Genomic DNA, 16,848 nt, shown 5'->3' on the forward strand with positions numbered 1-16,848 from the left:
GATGAACAGAAGCACTACAACTAGGGAGAGAAATAATTAATCAACCTGCAACAATAGAAGGTAGGAGGAAGCGAAGGCACAGGGCTGCCTGATCCCTAGCAGCTGAGTGGGACAGAGGCTGCAGCAGCAGCAGCCAGCAGGTGCCTCTTAAAGGGGCCGAGTTGGACTTTCACAATCAGCGGACTTTCGAGGCTTTTTCTGAGCACCAGTGCCTGGTCGGCTGTGCAGGGGCCACCAGAGACTTACAGTGGGACAATGAGTTGTCAGAGTGAGAGCCTGAGGTGGTGATCTCTCCCAGGAAGAAGTGCGGGTGGTATCCATTGTTCCTCTGTAGAGCCCTACCCTGCTCCCAGAGTGCAATGCAGCGCTACCATAGCTACGACGTCATCAAACTGGATAACAGAGGTTGCTCCACCCAGGGGATTCCCTGAAACTCTGCCTCCCCCAACTCGCGACCCCACTCAAGCTGTATCCAGTTGAGTCCTCAGTGAATGAGGTGCTCCTTGCACAGCAGTACCAAGACTCACACTGGAGACAGCTGGCCTTGGTTTCTGGTGTGGCCTTTTGAAGCAACTATAAGCACAGCATGTGTGGATTGCTTGCCAAATTTAACAGGTGGTCTCAGAGGGGCACAGGTTGAGGCTTAACTTGGCCTGTAGCTGAAGCCCTCTCAGGATTGTGCCACTGGACATTTACTACACAAAGCCACACTAATAAGACCAGGAGACTTAAGAGCTTTGCTTAATACATAGAAACAGACACATAAAGGCAGCCAAAATGGGAAGACAAAGAAGCAGAAACCATATGAGAGAACAGAACAGAGGTCCAGGAAAAATGGAGTCAAGTAATCTAACAGATGCAGAGTTCAAAACACTGGTTCTAAAGATGCTCAATGAACTTAGGGGAAGGATAGATGAATTCAGTGAGAACTTTAACAAAGATAAAAAACATAAAAATGAAAATTATAAGAGAACCAGTTGGAAATGAAGAACACATTATCTGAGATGAAGAGTATATTAGAGGGAATTAACAGAGTGAATAAAGAAGAGGATCAAACCACCAATATAGAGGATGGGGAAGCCAAGGACACTCAATCAGAATGGCAATAAAAAAGAAGCCAAAACTATAATAATAATAATTTAAGGAACTTATAGGATAAAATTAAATGTACAAATATTCATGTCATAGGGATACCAGAGGGAAAACAAGAATTTGAAGAGCTATTTGAAGAAATGATGATGGAAAACTTCCCTAACCTGGTGAAGGAAATAGACACACACCCCAGGAAGCTCAGAGAGTCCCAAAAAAGATGAACCCAAAGAAGCCCACATCAAGACACATCATAATTAAAATGCCAAAGGTTAAATACGAAGAGAGGATCTTAAAAGCAGCAAGGGAAAAGCAGTTAGTTACCTATAAGGGAGCACCCATAAGACTGGCAGCTGATTTCTCAAAAGAAACTATGCAGGACAGAAGGGCTTGACACAAAATATTAGATGTGATGAAAACCCAGGATCTACAACCAAGAATACTTTGTCCTGCAAAGCTATCATTTAGAGTTTAAAGACAGAAGAGCTTCCCAGACAAAAATAAACTAAAGGAATTTATGAACACCAAGCCAGTACTACAGGAAATGTTGGAGGGACTTTTTTAAGAAGAAAATAACATGTATCAAAATATCAATAAAGAATGGTAATAACTTCATTTCTATCAACAAGTACCTCAATGGAAAAGAATTAAGTGTTCTAACCAAAAGATAGAGTGGCTGAATAGATTAAAAAAAAAAAAAAAAAAACGAGAACCCTACATATGCTGCCTACAAGAGAAATACACAGAGTAAAAGGAAGGGGATAGAAAAAATATTGCTTTGATGGACCTAGAGGATATTGTGCTGAATGAAATAAGTCATATAGAGAAAGACAAATATCACATGATTTCACATATATGTGAATCCAAAGAACAAAATAAAGAACAAAAACAGAAAAAAACTCGTAGATACAAAGGATATTTTGAGGGGTATTAGGTAAGAGGAGGGTTGGGGGGGGACAGCAAAAAAGGGCAAAGGGATTAAGAAGTATAAACGGATAGTTACAAAATAGAAATGGAGTTATAAATTGTAGCATAATGAAAATAGTTAATAATGTTGTAATAAATATGTAAGGGAAAGGGTGTACTAGGTTTAGTTGGGTAATCACTTTGTTAGTTATATAGATCTCTAATCACTGTGCTGTACAACTGAAATGAATATATTTTGTATGCCCACTGTAATTGAAAAAACTCATTGACTTGTACAATGTAAATATAAGCAACTAATTGTCTATTAAGTTTCAATAAAGCTGGACAAAAAAGAATTGAAAAAAAAAGATATCTTTTGATTTGTTCCCTGATCTCTTTTTTAACCCATTTGTTGTTTAGTAAACATGTTATTTAGTCTTCAAGTGTTTGTGTTTTTCAGTTTTTTTCTTGTAATTGATTTCTAGTTTCATACCATTAGATTGGAGAGGACGTTTTATATGATTTCCATCTTTTTAAATTTATTGAGACTTGTTTTGTGGTCTAACAGGGGGGTCTATCTTGGAAAATGTTCCATGTGCACTTGAAAAGAGTGTATATTCTGCAGCTTTGGGGTGAAATGCTCTAAAAATATCAATTAAATACATTTATCTAATGTATCATTTAAGGTCACTATTTCCTTGTTGATTTTCTGTTTAAAAGATCGATTTCTTGATGTCAAGGGAGTATTAAAGTTGCCTACTATGATGGTATTGCTGTTGATTTCTCCCTTTATGTTGTTTAATATTTGCTTTATGTATTTAGGTGCTCCTATATTGGGTGCATTTATATTAACTAGAGTTATATCCTCTTATTGCATTGATCTTTTTATCCTTCATTGTTTTATATTATAGTCTTTTATCCTTCATTGTTTTATATTATAGTCTTTGTTTTAAAGTCTATTTTGTGTGATGTAAGTATTGCTACCCCAACTTTTTTTTTTCATTTCCATTTGCACAAAATATATTTTTTCATGTCTTTACTTTCAGTCTGTGTGTGTCTTTTGACCTGAAGTGGGTTTCTTGTAGACGACATGTGTATGGGTCTTGTTTTCCTATCCATTAAGCTACCTATGTCTTTTGATTGGAGCATTTAATCTATTTACATTTAAAGTGGTTATTTATAGGTACATAATTTTTTGCCATTTTATTATTCACATTTATGTTCTTTCCTCCCACCTTTTATTCATCTTAAAGAAGTCCCTTTAACATTTCTTGTAATACTGGCTTGATGGTGATAAACTTCTTTAGCTTCTTCTTGTCTGGGAAGCTCTTTATCTCTTCTTCAACTTTAAATGATAGCCTTGCTGGGTAGAGTAGTCTTGGTTGTTGGTCCTTGCTTTTCATCACTTTGAATATTTCGTGCCAAGCCCTTCTCGCCTGCAAATTTCTGTTGAGAAATCAGCTGACAGTCTTATAGGAGCTTTCTTATAGGTAACTAACTGCCTTTCTTTTGCTGCTTTTAAGATTCTCTCTTTGTCTTTAATCTTTGGCATTTTAATGATGATGTGTGGTATAAGCCTCTTTGGGTTCATCTTGCTTTGGACTCTGCACTTCCTGAATTTGTATGTCTGTTTCTTTCAACAAGTTAGGAACATTTTCTGTCATTATTTCCTCAAATAGGTTCTTGATCCCTTGCTCTCTTTCATCTCCTCCTGCTATATCTATGATGCAAATGTTGTTATACTTGATGTTTTCCCAGAGGTCCTTTAAATATCTTTTTTTTTTTAATTCTATTTTCTATTTGTTGTTTTGACTGAGTGTTTTCTGCTATCTTATCTTCCAAGTTGCTGATTCTAATCTACTGTTGATTCCTTCTAGTGTATTCAATTTAATTTCAGTTATTGTATTCTTTATTTCTGACTTTTTCTTTTTTATGGTTTTATGTCCTTTTGTAGGCTTACTATCTCTTTGTTAAAGTTCTCACTAAGTTTCTTGAGCATCCTTATAACCAGTGTTTTGAACTCTATCTCTGATAGGTTGCTTGTCTCAGTTACATTGAGGTTTTTTTTTTTTTTCTGGATTTTTCTCTTGTGTTTTTTTTGTTTGTTTGTTTGTTTGGAACATGTTTCTTTGTTTCCTCATTTTGGCTGCTTCTCTTTGTCTGTTTCTATGTATTAAGTAGATCTGCTATATCTCTTAGTCTTCACAAGGTGACCTTATGTAGTAGGTGCCCTAATGGCACAGTTTCCCTGATCACCTACACCATGTACTCCAGGAATGTCTCTTGTATAAGTGTATATGCCCTCCTGTTGAAGTTTAACCTTGACTGCTTTTGGCACATCAGTGGGTGAGATTCACTCTCAGGCTAACTGACTGTGAGTATTGACCATGCCCACAGTGTATGAGCTGCTATGTGGGGGCTGTCCCCTCAAAGAAGGATTTGCCCCAGTTGATTCTTGTGCCTCTGGAGACCACCTTTTTGGAGTTCTGCTTTTAAGGCTAATCAGGTAGTGCTCTTGTGGTCTAAAGCCACAACAGCTTCCAGGTATGTTGGTTCTGTTTCCTCTCCTGAGGGGCTCCCATACAGGCCAAGGTCAGCTACTGCCTATGATCAGCCAGGGGCTACTTAGTAGGAGGTCCAAAGATATCTGCAGTTAGTCGCTGTTTGTGTTGGACCTGGAGGTGTGTGAGGGTGGCCATACAGAACTGAGGCTAGCTACCAGCAGTACCAGGTCTAGGGCAGTTCAGCAAAAGGCCTAAGGCATCTCGAGGCCTGACACAACATGCTGGCGGCCCATAAGGCTCAGCTACTGAAAGAGCCGCTGTCGATATATGGGTTGAGTGAGGCAGGGTCTCAGGAAGGCACCAGGGTAGGGCAAGTGCTCACAAGGTTAGTAAAGATTCAAATTTGGCAGCAGTGCTGTTTCTGGGGCCCCTCTCAATAGTCTCAGAGTACACCATGGCCAGCTGCCACCTGCCTCAGGCCTGAAGACTTCTAAGAGTTGTTCAAGAAAGATTTCAGCACAGATTGAGGCTCATTGCCTGCCACCAAAAGTGCCTCCTGTGGTGCTGCACAAGCTGGACAGAGAAGGGTCCCAGGGAATCACCTGGGTGGGGCAAGTGGTGTTCTCAATGCTAATGCAGATCAGCTCTGGCACCAGTGCTGAGCCTGGGGCCAGTTTGTAGAATGCCCAGAGAACACCAAGGCCAGCCACAGCTTATCTAGGTCCCACAGACCCCTGAGAGTTGTCTAAGAAAGTCTGAAGCTCAGGTTGTGGCTGGTTGATTGCCACCAAAAGTACCTCAAGCAGCACACAAACCGTAGTCTGCTATTTGCTACCGAAAGAGCCTCTTGCAGTGCATGGGGAGAGGCTAGTTGCCCAGGAGCCGGAAGTGCCAACAGTGTTGCTTCATGACTTGGTCATGGTAGGGTCCCAGGGAATCACCTGGATGGGGTGAGCAGAGTTCAGCAGGTCAATGCAGTTTCAGATGTGGCCATGTTGGGGGAGGGTTCAACACAGGAAAGATGGTGCCTGCCTGTAAATTCCATAGGAGAAGGGTTCAACACAGGAATAATGGAGGTTGTCTTTCTAGCCCTTGCCCTGAAGCCACACAACTCAGTCTTTCTTTGCATGTCTTTGGTGCCTCTTGAGTTGTTGCTCTTCCGCCAGAGCCCAGGGCGAGTGCCTCTGAGTGAATGAGTCTGTGTGCGGGCCCTTTAAGGGGACACCTGGGTTTCCAGCAGCCTCCCATACCACTTGGCTGGGTGGAATCCTTGCTGATTTTCATAGTTATGGGGACTCCTCTTCCTGGCACTGGAACCCTGGGCTGGGAAGCCTGGTGCAGGGCTAGGAGACCCCACTCCTCTGATGGGACTTCCACAACTGAGATATATCTTCTGATGTTCAACTGCCACATGTGGTTGTGGGGTCAGTCCATTTTGCATCTCTGCCCCTCCTACCCGTCTCAATAGTCTTAGTCTTAAGAGTTATGTTTAGCCAGTCTTGAGATGGTTCTCAAGATCGATTGTTCTATAATTTAGTTGTAATTCTAATGTGGTCATAAGAGGTGGCAAGCACAGGGTTTACCTACTCCGCTTTCTTGCTCAGACCCTCTGTTTATCTTCTTTAGTGAGATATCTGTTTAAGTCTTTTGCCCATTTTTAAAATTAGATTGTTTGTTTTCTTACTGTTGAGTTTTAAGTGTTCTTAATTTATTTTAGATAACAGTCTTTTATCAGATATATCTTTTGCAAATATTTTCTCCAAGTCTATGGCTTGTTTTCTCATTCTTTTAATAGTGTCTCTCAAAGAGCAGAAGATTTTCATTTTAATGAAGTCCAGATTATCAACCATTTCTTTCTTTGGTGTCTTAGCTAAAAATCATCAGCACAGTGAAAGCCATCTAGATTTTCTATGTAAAACATTTTTATCACCACCAAAGGGCTATATGTTCTATATATTTTTATACATAATTTTCGTATGTCCACATCTGAGCAACTGCATGAGAATTCTTTCCCTTAATGGGTCAAATTTTAGTTTTGGGAGATAATTTGTTTCCATGCTTTGTTTCATGTTTTTGTTTGTTTGTTTATTTTTACAAAACTGTAAAAGACAATACTTATTGTCTCCCAATTTCTGCCTAGAAAAACCTCAAAAAAGAATGGAGAGTGTTTACCAAATAGCAACTGTATTCCAGGGATAATCTAAACATTTTTCTCTTTGACATTTGGACCTTTACCCATAGGACTCAAGATATGAGAGTAGAGCATTATGAAAATACTCTTCCTTTTTATGGATTGAAATCTTTAGAATTCTGAGGAAGGAGGAGCAAAAGTGAAGTGATCAAGAGGAGTCTAACTTAGAGTCATATCATTCTGGAGTGTTTGTTCTTTAATCAGTGGTGGAGAATCTGCCTGAAGCATTTTGTTTCTTTATGCTTCTGTTCTTGTTTTATCTGTTTCTATTAGAATCTAACTCTTGGTATTTCTGTGATATGTGGCATCCGTTAGAGGAAAATAAATTAAAATTGAGCAATTGAGACTTTATGGCAGAGGTTCCTGTTGAGGTTTGGGATGACATGAGGGTTGAGGCAGGAGGTACAGTAACCTATCTTAACATTTCTGTAGAGGAGAGAGAACATATATTCTATTTCCCAGAGGAAATAATTCTAGAATAACATTTCTAGTCCTTCTCTAAGCTCTCAGTCTTCCTCCTATAGGGAGAGTTATTTATCTGGTTGCTTAAATAACTAGAGTTTAGCATCCATTGGTTTCTTGATATTCGTGTTCTCTATTGGGTGAAGTTAATGAGTTAAAGTCCTTGCACACAGGATGTCCCCTCTTTCTGCTCCATCTCTCTTTCACTCTCTTAGACTCACAAGCTGTGAGGCTAGGCCTGATCTCTATGCTGCTTTCCCATGCCCAGCCTCCCTGATATAAGTTGGAAAATGGGGTAGGACCATTAATTTGTCTGAGGATCCAAATCATGCTCTCCAATCCACCTTGCATAATAAAGTGGATGTTTTGCTCCCTATGTAACTCATATCTACTATTTAATGGGATCAGAAGGTTGAAGGCTGTGATTAATTCACACCTTAGAAACCTCATTTAACAGACCTGGAGTGTTTCTCTACTCAGCTACCACCATCTCAAGGCATTCTCCATGGTCAATGGTACATTTGTGAGCAATTCTAATTTTCAGCAAATTCTCCTTACCCCGTATCTCCTTACTTCTTTTCCACTCAACCCATTTCTACCATGGGCAATCATAAGACTTTAGTTTGCTTTTTATCCGGAAAAGGTTGGAGATTCTTGATTTGATATGAATATGTCACTGAGGTTGAAAATAGCACCTCTGAGTGTCTCATTTTCCTCCTATGTCAGCCCCATCTTATGAGATTGTTACAAGGATTTAAATCAGATAATGCATGTAAACTAATTAGCGCAATGCCTAGCATAGTGCTAATAGCAGATGCTCAATAAATAACTGCTATCAATGCTGCTGCTGTTTTTGCTGCTACTATTATTACTATTATTATTATTATTATTATTATTATTATTATTCCTCTCACCCATGACTTCTCCCTATTTGGGGAAGCACTAAAAATAAAGCTCTGATAAGTGTCTGTGGAGACTTGGACTGCTATATTTAGACACTTTTTGGTTGGTAAGAGTAAAGGTATTCTTCATGACCTATATATTTAATTCATTAAACCCAGCTGGAAGAATCTGCAGCATTTCATTTTGCCAATGATGGAGGAAGGGGTTTTCCTATAACTTTTGAAAACTAGATATCAGAAACTGTCAAATTCCAGAAGAATATGTCCCCCAGGATTCTATGAACCCCTACGGGACATCTAACCTCAAAAACTGAGGAAATACCCCGCAATACCACCCCCCCCACACACACACACACCAAGCAACTTGGAAAGATTTCTCATTTTCACCATTTTCCTGGAGGTAAAAACACTTTATTCTGGGCACGCATTTGAGAACTGGAGACTATTTGGGGGTAAAATTTTCCACTTCTTAACCCATTAATTGTAAACAATCCAACTATTGATTAAAATATTTGAAGCTCTAAAGGCAGTTAATCAAGGTGACGTCTTCCACTAAAAATGAAATAAATTAAAATACAGAAGAAATGGCCAAATATAATGTAATCTCACATGTGAGGTGGTATTTCTATTTGTGAGAGATGTTTCAAGATGTTTAAAAGTAGAGCCCTGTGTTATTCCACACAAAGCTTTTCTGTAACTCAGGGAGTCTTTGAATTCTGAAATTATCTGTAAAGTTTTCATGGGTATCTGTGAGTACATTTTTCTGAGGAGAAAGGCTATATTAGATTGGGTACCCTCAAAGCACAGCTTTAAATAGGAATTTGGTTGCATGAGGGAATTACCTCAGGGAAAAGGGATTAAGGAAAGCAAGATAGAGCAGGGAAAAAATCAAGAAAGGATGTGTCCTCAGCTGAAGTCTAGCTTTAACCTGATTCCATGGCACACTGGAGGATGAATTGCACCATAAAGTTGGTCATAGTTTTGTACCCCTGTGACAGTCAGGAATGCTGAGGGGTGAGGTTGGGGTGCCACACCTTCAGGACAGGGTGGCACCCTGGAGGAAAGGGCAACTCTGAGCCATTAGAAGCCCACACTCACTGCAGCTAGGAGTTTGGTGCACTGGCTTGTTAAAGGGGATATGGGATAGGCATTAGTAAGGGGCATCACTTCCATAAGATTCTCAGAGTGTCTGCGACTCCTGCCCCTAAAAGATGAGGAAACTCTGATATACTTAAAATGCTATCTGTACAGGTGAGAAAGGCTATGGGTATAAATCTATTTATTGCAGCACTCTTTGTAATAGCAAAAGATTGGGAACAATGTAATGTCCATCAATAGGGGATTCATTAAGTGAATTATGGTATATGCATATGATAGACTATCATGCAACTGAGAAGAAATGAAACTCTTGTGTATTGATTTTACAATGATTATCAAGATACATGGAATAGAGTGAAGAACAATGCATTTGGTTTGTTACCATTTGAACACAAAAGGGTAAAATCTTTTTGCTTGATTATGTACAGAATGTCTTCCAAAAGATTCATATGAAATTGGTAACTGGTTGCTTCTAAGAAGAAGAACTGGGTGGTTGGGGGATGATTCCAAGAAGAATAATAGCTCTTTTTTGCTCTCCTTTAGTGTTTCATTTTTTTAATGCCTCACTCAGAGCTTCTAGAACAATATTTTATTGCTTCAGTCTCAGTAATAATATCTATTTTGCTGAGCGTAATGAAGATAAGTGTTTTGCTTGCCTAAGAATTTGAGTTACTTTTCTTTTTGTCCCTATGCATATTTCCTTACTACCAAGACTACTATAAAGCAACCCCACAGTAATAAACAACTCTGCCTATATTTGCAGCATCCTTTGTTTTTCTCTCAAGAGCTCCTTATAGAATCTCTTGTCAGCTTATTTCAATTGATTCATTACCTAAACCCATGTGAAGGAAGTATTTGGTGTTTAATTCTGACTTAATGTTTATTTTTCTTGTTGCTCATGGGTAGTTATTGGGGAAGGAAGTTGGAAGAACTTGTCAGGGATAGCCGTGATGTGCTTAATTTACTGCAAGCAAGGATATGTCGGTCTGCAGAGAAGGACTTGCTTAAAAACACATTGATAGTATCTGCCAGGTGCTATTGAAAGAAAATGGTTGTAATATACTCAATGATAACAGTTCACACTTTTGGAGTACTTGGTGCCAGATAATATGCCCAGAATTTCCCATATTTATCTTATTTAATCCTCTTAACAACTTTATAGGGGAAGAGAGGGAGGGATATTATTACCCCCAATTTGAATCAAAGAAATGGAAAACAAAAGGGTTAATAATATACCCAAGATTACATAGCTAGTAAGTGGAGGAGCTGAAATTCATATTTGGTCTGCCTCACCTCCAAACCCAAGCCCTAACTACTCTGTTATCACTGGTTACCTGCTTAGCTAAAAAGAAGCCACTTTTCTGTACCTTTTTGGAGCTGGCTTCAGAGTCTTTCTTTAGGCTGACCTGATGGTTGATCAGAAAACCAGAGATCACTCATGAGTTTGGTCTCAATGCTTCCACTTATCAACTGCTTTCCTTCTCCAGCTATTAGTAGATACTCAAATGGCAATTTTTTTGCCTGGTGACTCTTCAGAATGCATCAATGTATGGATCCTGTTTATGATGACAAGCTGCTGAGGACCCAGGGTGTGGGAAGAAATTGGAAGTGGAAGCAATGATAACGATAATAATAATGATGAAGCAAGTGATTGCCCAATTAAGACCTATCCCTCATTAGAAAGAGCAAAGATAATTGATCCTCATTGCTGAGCTCCCTACCTGCAGAATTCCTTCCCCCTGCCACTGCCCCCTGCTTTTTTTGTAATCTAAACTCTTGCTTAAAACCCTTTGATGGCTCTCCAGTGCAATATATTTGCAAAATAGCAACAAATCCAAATTCCTTAGCCCACTTTGACCTTCCCTCTGTGGTTTACTCCCAGTTATCATTTCAGCTGCATCACCAATCACTACCTTTTGCAAACATTGTCCCTCTGCCAAACTGATTTCTTACTGTTCCACATATAAGCCTTGATTTTTCCTGCTGTCATCACTTGGGTTGAGCTGGTTTTTCCATCTGGGATATATTTCCCCATCCCTCAAACTGCAATGTCTGATGATGAAAATTTTCCCATTCTTCCAGGCCCAGTACAAAGGCCAACTCCTGCCTGAAATCACCCTTAATCCCAACACAATTGGTTTCTGCCTCCTTTGTTTTCTTCTAGCATCTGATACAGCTCTTTTGGATGCATTTCATTCTACTTTCATTCACTAACTGTTAAGAACCTAGCGATCACAGTGTTACAATGATTTACAACTCTGTATCAGTTGGGGTCCCAAGGAGGAAGTAGATGGCACATGCAGATTAGGATCATTCAGAGTTTAATAAAGAAACTACTTATTGAAGAGTAGACAAATTGTAGGGAAACACTGGAAATAGTAAGAGCTTGCCACCCTTACCTGAAGGGGCAAAGAGAGAGGGCAGTTACCAGAACCTAAGAGGCCAGCGTCATGTGGAGAGAGCCACCTGGACAGGAGCTGGGACCTTCATTTGAGGGATGCAACCAGCCCTCCACTGGCCAGGCAACAAGGGGATGTATATTCCAAACTCACTGTGCTCCAGTTTTTAGGGTACCAAAGATTGATTTTGATCAGGAATGGAAAGACACACAGACACAAAATGACTATCATGATGGATATCATAGTGCCCTAGAAACAGGAGGCATGGCATACCCCGGGGAATGGAAGCCACACATAGAAGTACCAGAGTTTGTCAGAAGTCAGAGGGAGTCGGGAAAATCTGAGCAAGATTCTCAATTGTGGTTTCCACAGGAAAGAATAGCCAAGGCAGTGTAAGCAGATTTAAATAATCTCAGCAGAACTAGAGTGTAGGGGCTATCCCTAGTTTTCTGGTATTTGGTGATTGGACCTGGGGGATTGTGGCCCAACACATGAGAGCTGAGAAAGAAGGCAGTTGGGAGTCTGGACTCTGGTTGGTTAGTTTGCATATAAAAGCCCCCAGAAGTCAAAGCATCAGGATACATAAAATAAAAAGACACTGTTAACAGAGCCCCTCTCCCTGATCTCCTGCCAGCACTACCCATTGGCTGGAGCTTCTTAGAAGCCAGAGAGTAAAGGAACCACTGAGGTAGCTCCTAGAGGCCCACCTCCCAGGATACAGTATCAGTGGAGAAGGCAGAGAGTAGGTCTGGAGGGCAGGTGGAAGCTCTATCTTGTCTTCCTTCTGGGAGGCAGGGACCATGACTTGTATCAGGTACATAGTAGGTCTTCAATCAAAATGCACTGTTTATTAAATCCTGAGTGCTTATGCATGCCAGGCACTGCTCTAGGCATGGAGATAGTGTAGCAAACAAGACACATGTGGTCCTTGCTCTCTAAAGCTTATATTGGTTGAGAGGGACAGACAAGTAAACTACAAACAGGATTTTGGAGCTAGTAGTAAGTGTCAAAAAGAACAGACAACAGAGTGATGAGGAATAAACAGAAAACAGAGTGATGAATGCCCCTTCAGGTAAGGGTGATAAACTCTTACCTCCTCTGTTTTGTAAACCAATATTTCCAAAGAGGAGCACATATGGAAAAAAAGAGACTTTATTCAGGTGAAACGTTTACAAACTGGGGACATGCAGTGTCTGATGGATACTGAAAATGTACTCTACCAAGACAGAGGGGAGGCCACCTTTCATAGGGAAAGTTCCTGCCTACGTTCCCAATTGGTTCAATTTCATGTGAATGAGGTTTTCAAATTTGCACAGTTCTGATTGGTCCAAATCATGCAGTTTTGATCGGTCAGTATCATGTGTTCTAATTGGTCATTGTAGAGCAGTTCTGATTGGCCAGTATAGATGCAATGAGGATATAATTGTGCAGTTCTGATTGAATGGCTCAGGTATCAGTCTACTGGTCAAAAGAGGAAACCAGGGTTTCCTGCAATGGTTGACTCAGATAGTGTAAACAAGTGGGGGAAGTCAGGGGTTTGGTCTGAGGTTTTTCTTGGTACACAGAATACAGGAGGCGACCCTGTCGGCAAATGGCCTCTAGGCTTTTATTATTTATAAAATGTAAGTCCTCGGTTGACCATGGGGAGTCCATCTCAGCAGATAAAGTCTTTCTATGGGTTCACATCAAATGAATCTTCCCTCTTGATGGTCCACAATTTAAACCTTGCAGTGGCTCTTAGCTGCCTTCGACATTGGGCAAGGGTATCCATTGTGTGCTCCAGCCCTTGTCTGCAGCTTCATCTCCACTATTCGTCACACCTGGACTTGCACTCTCTGCAATGAACCATTTCTCCTCGCCTTTATTCCTTGGCCTTTGTTGCTTTGTCTCACAGATGCTCCTGTTTCCCTTCACCTTGCCCCCATTTCTTCTCCTGGCTAATCTGCCTCAACATTAAAGGTTCAAAACATCACAAAGAAATACTCTGCGATGTGATCCCTAAGCAGTCATGCCCCCTCATTAGATCTTGACACTTTTCACCAAACATTGTGTTCTTGTCCTTAATTCTCAGTGTCACTGTGGGAACCAGGGCTCAGTCAGCTTTGAACATCTTGGGCCTGGCGCTGGTGGCCCTTGTTGGATTTCAGTATCTGCGAGTGTACTCCTTCACTTGTAATTTGGAGGTAATAATACCTTCCTTATGGGTTGTTATGAAGAGTAAATGAGGTAATGCACACCAAGTGCCCAGCAGGGTATTCAACAACAGTGAATTTCAAACCCTCTTTATGACACATTTTTTTTAACTGAAAAAGGAACATTATTTTTAAGACTTTTTAAAAAGTCATATATTATTGAAATATATATAATGAAGCTTAAGTCTTCCTCTCATCTTAATTTCTTCAGTTCCCGCTTCCCAGGGCATCAACAGTAAGCCACTAAGCATTTAAGATTATATATGTTTATGTGTATGTGTGTGTAGATAGAGAGACAGATAGATTAATCCTCTTTTTTATACTATCAAAGCTATGAACACTATTCTGCATCTTCTTTTCTTCTCATAACAATATATCTTAGAGATCACTTCATATTAGCACCTTCTTTTTAATGGCTGCCAGACTTTCCATGGTATGGGAGACCATAATTTATCTAAGCGGCCTGTTAACAGTGGATAGTCTTTTGTTACAATAAACTGTGCTACAATATATCTCTTTGTACAGGTGTTATTCTCTGTCTGGTGAAAGCATGACACAATAGATTGTTGTTGAAGTGCTAGAAGGAAGTGCTCAGAGACTGCTGCACACACCAGTGAACTACAAGTAAGCAAGGTCCAGCCTTTGCCTCCTTCTGAGAGGTGTTCCTCTCTCCAGAGCTCTTCCTTATCCAAGGATAGGGTCGCAGAATGCTTAGTCCTTATGATGCAGGACAAGGCAAATTCCCCAAGTGTAGCAAGGAGCTCAAGCCCTGCACTGAGAGAGAAAAGAGTTGAGTGCAGGAAAGAATTCAAACACATACCAATGTTAGAATTGAAAGGAAAGTTTATAAGAGAAGAGAAAAAGCAAAAAAAGCAAAGACAAGAGAAAGCAAAAACAAAAGCAAAGACAAGAAAAAAGCCAAAACAAGAAAAAAGCCCCGATGGGGAATCCAGTTTAAAAATCATTCTTAGTTTCTGTGAACTACAGCTTAAAGACTGTTTACCCATTTTCCTTTGATATGGGCATATAGTGATAGGGCTGCTGGTATTTCCCAGCTTTTGATCCATAGGTTCCCCATGATTTTAGCCATAGAGAATGAATAATTTTATTTTGTGTGGGGCACCACTTAAAGACTGTTTTTACTTCACAGTGTGGGGAAATGGTTTGTTAGCAATCCTTGCAGAAATTTTTCTTTGTTCTGTAGGTTTCCTCCTGGTCTGGCCGTAGGGCTGATCCATATATTACAGTCTCTGAATACAGCTTGATTTAACATTTAGTTCTCTTGCTTCCTCTTTACATTACTTGGATTACGAAAACACTGGGGAACCAGTGATATGACCTTTTCTTTGAATCCAGACATGTTCAGACACAGATTTTGACCCTCTACAGAGCTCAGATAACTTTTCATCTTGTGCCTGAAAAATATAAAGGAGGGGGATGGTGGGAAGAGTCCACCTGTATCGTCCTCAGACTAAATCTAAACCGCCTCAAGACATTTCTTTACTTGCAGATGCCTGGATGAAGCTTTGCTTTGCTCACCTTTAATTGCCATTTTTAAGGGACTGAATAAAAGGCCCTAAGATACCTTAAAGGCACCAAAGCAAGGAGGCAGAACGCAAATGCTCATCTCAGGAGACAAAGCTGAAAATCTGAAACAGTGTGAGAAGTGTGGAGACCTGAATGTCCTCTGAGGCCAGTTCCTTGGCCCACCTTCTTCCTTCCACATGGACCTAGGAGGGAGCTGGGATGGCATGTAGGCGTCAGGTTTGCACAAGCTCCACTTCCAAGCCCTGAGAAGAGGAAGAATTACATACTCAAGGGGAGAAGTTTGTCAGAGCATATCTGTCTTTGAATGTCTTGTCCTCTCAACGAGACTAGGAGACTCCTCTTGGAAAAGGTCATGCCATACCTAACCCTTTTTCTCAGTCACAAAGCAGGTGCTCAATAAATGTTTGTGAAATGAATTTAGCCTTGTCCTGGCTGTATTCTGTACAGTCCTCATTTGTGAGGTACACCATACAGAAGTATTGAGTACAATTTGATTCTTGGAGTTTTAAGTGAACTCAACATATTAAGCTACACAACAGGTATTTTGTTATGATGGGGATAGAGAGAAAATCAAGAAAATAGGGAAAGTGATGAGTGCTATAAAGGAGGATCGCTCGGACAGATAGAGGAACATAGAAGAGGGGCCTAGAGGTTTAGAACTAAACTAGGATCTGTGAAAAGTTGATGTAAATGGAGCCATTTTAAAATAGAGCCAGAGCAGCCATTGCAGAGGAACTATTTGCATGTCTTGCTCCTTGAACCTTTGGAATGTTTGAACGAGCAAAATGAACTTTGGACTGGGCCAAAGCAACATTGTCTTACAAACAACTTGTTTATAAAACTAACAGGAAAATAGACATCCTGGTCACAAAGACTGTTGATATACTGAATATAAAAATCAGTAACCAGCCATGTATAACTTAAGAGTAACTTGTTAGCATCAATAGAAATTCCTTTCCTCTACTCCTGTGATCATTTCCCTTCTCTTTCTCATAAAAACCCCTTGTCTTCACCCTGTAATCAGGACACAATTTATATTTCTGCCTGAGTTGCAATTCTGTAATCTCAAATAAATTTTTGTTGCCTCTTACTTTGGTTTTCTATTTTTAAGTTAACAGATCCAAGAAACTTCCTGGAGGAAGGGACATCTAAGTTAAGTCCTGAAGAATAAGTGACAGTTGAAGAATGGGTTTGGGTAAGGTGGTCATAAGCATTCCAGGACATGGTAACAGTGCTCCACACCATGTGTGGGGCACTGAGAGTGGCAGGAAATGGCTTCAGTGAGTAGAACAGAAGGCTATAGAGAGGAGAGAGGAAAGATTGGACAGGTCATAAATGATCTGGATGCCGTAAAGGCGTACTAACTTCATTCTAAGAACCATGGGTATCTAACAGGGTTTAAGCAGAGAGTGGCCTGCGTCCTCCCCCACCTCCAGCACCTTGCTGGATACTGGGAATACAATACAACAAAGACAGTCTTTACCTTAATGGGACACATTTTCTATTTGAAAGTAGGCAAGAAGAAAGTGGCAAAGGTGACTTCCAGGTTTTGTAATC

Source organism: Pteropus medius, unplaced genomic scaffold, assembly GCF_902729225.1.
Source record: "Pteropus medius unplaced genomic scaffold, Ma_sr-lr_union100, whole genome shotgun sequence".
NCBI classification, from domain to species: domain Eukaryota; kingdom Metazoa; phylum Chordata; class Mammalia; order Chiroptera; family Pteropodidae; genus Pteropus; species Pteropus medius.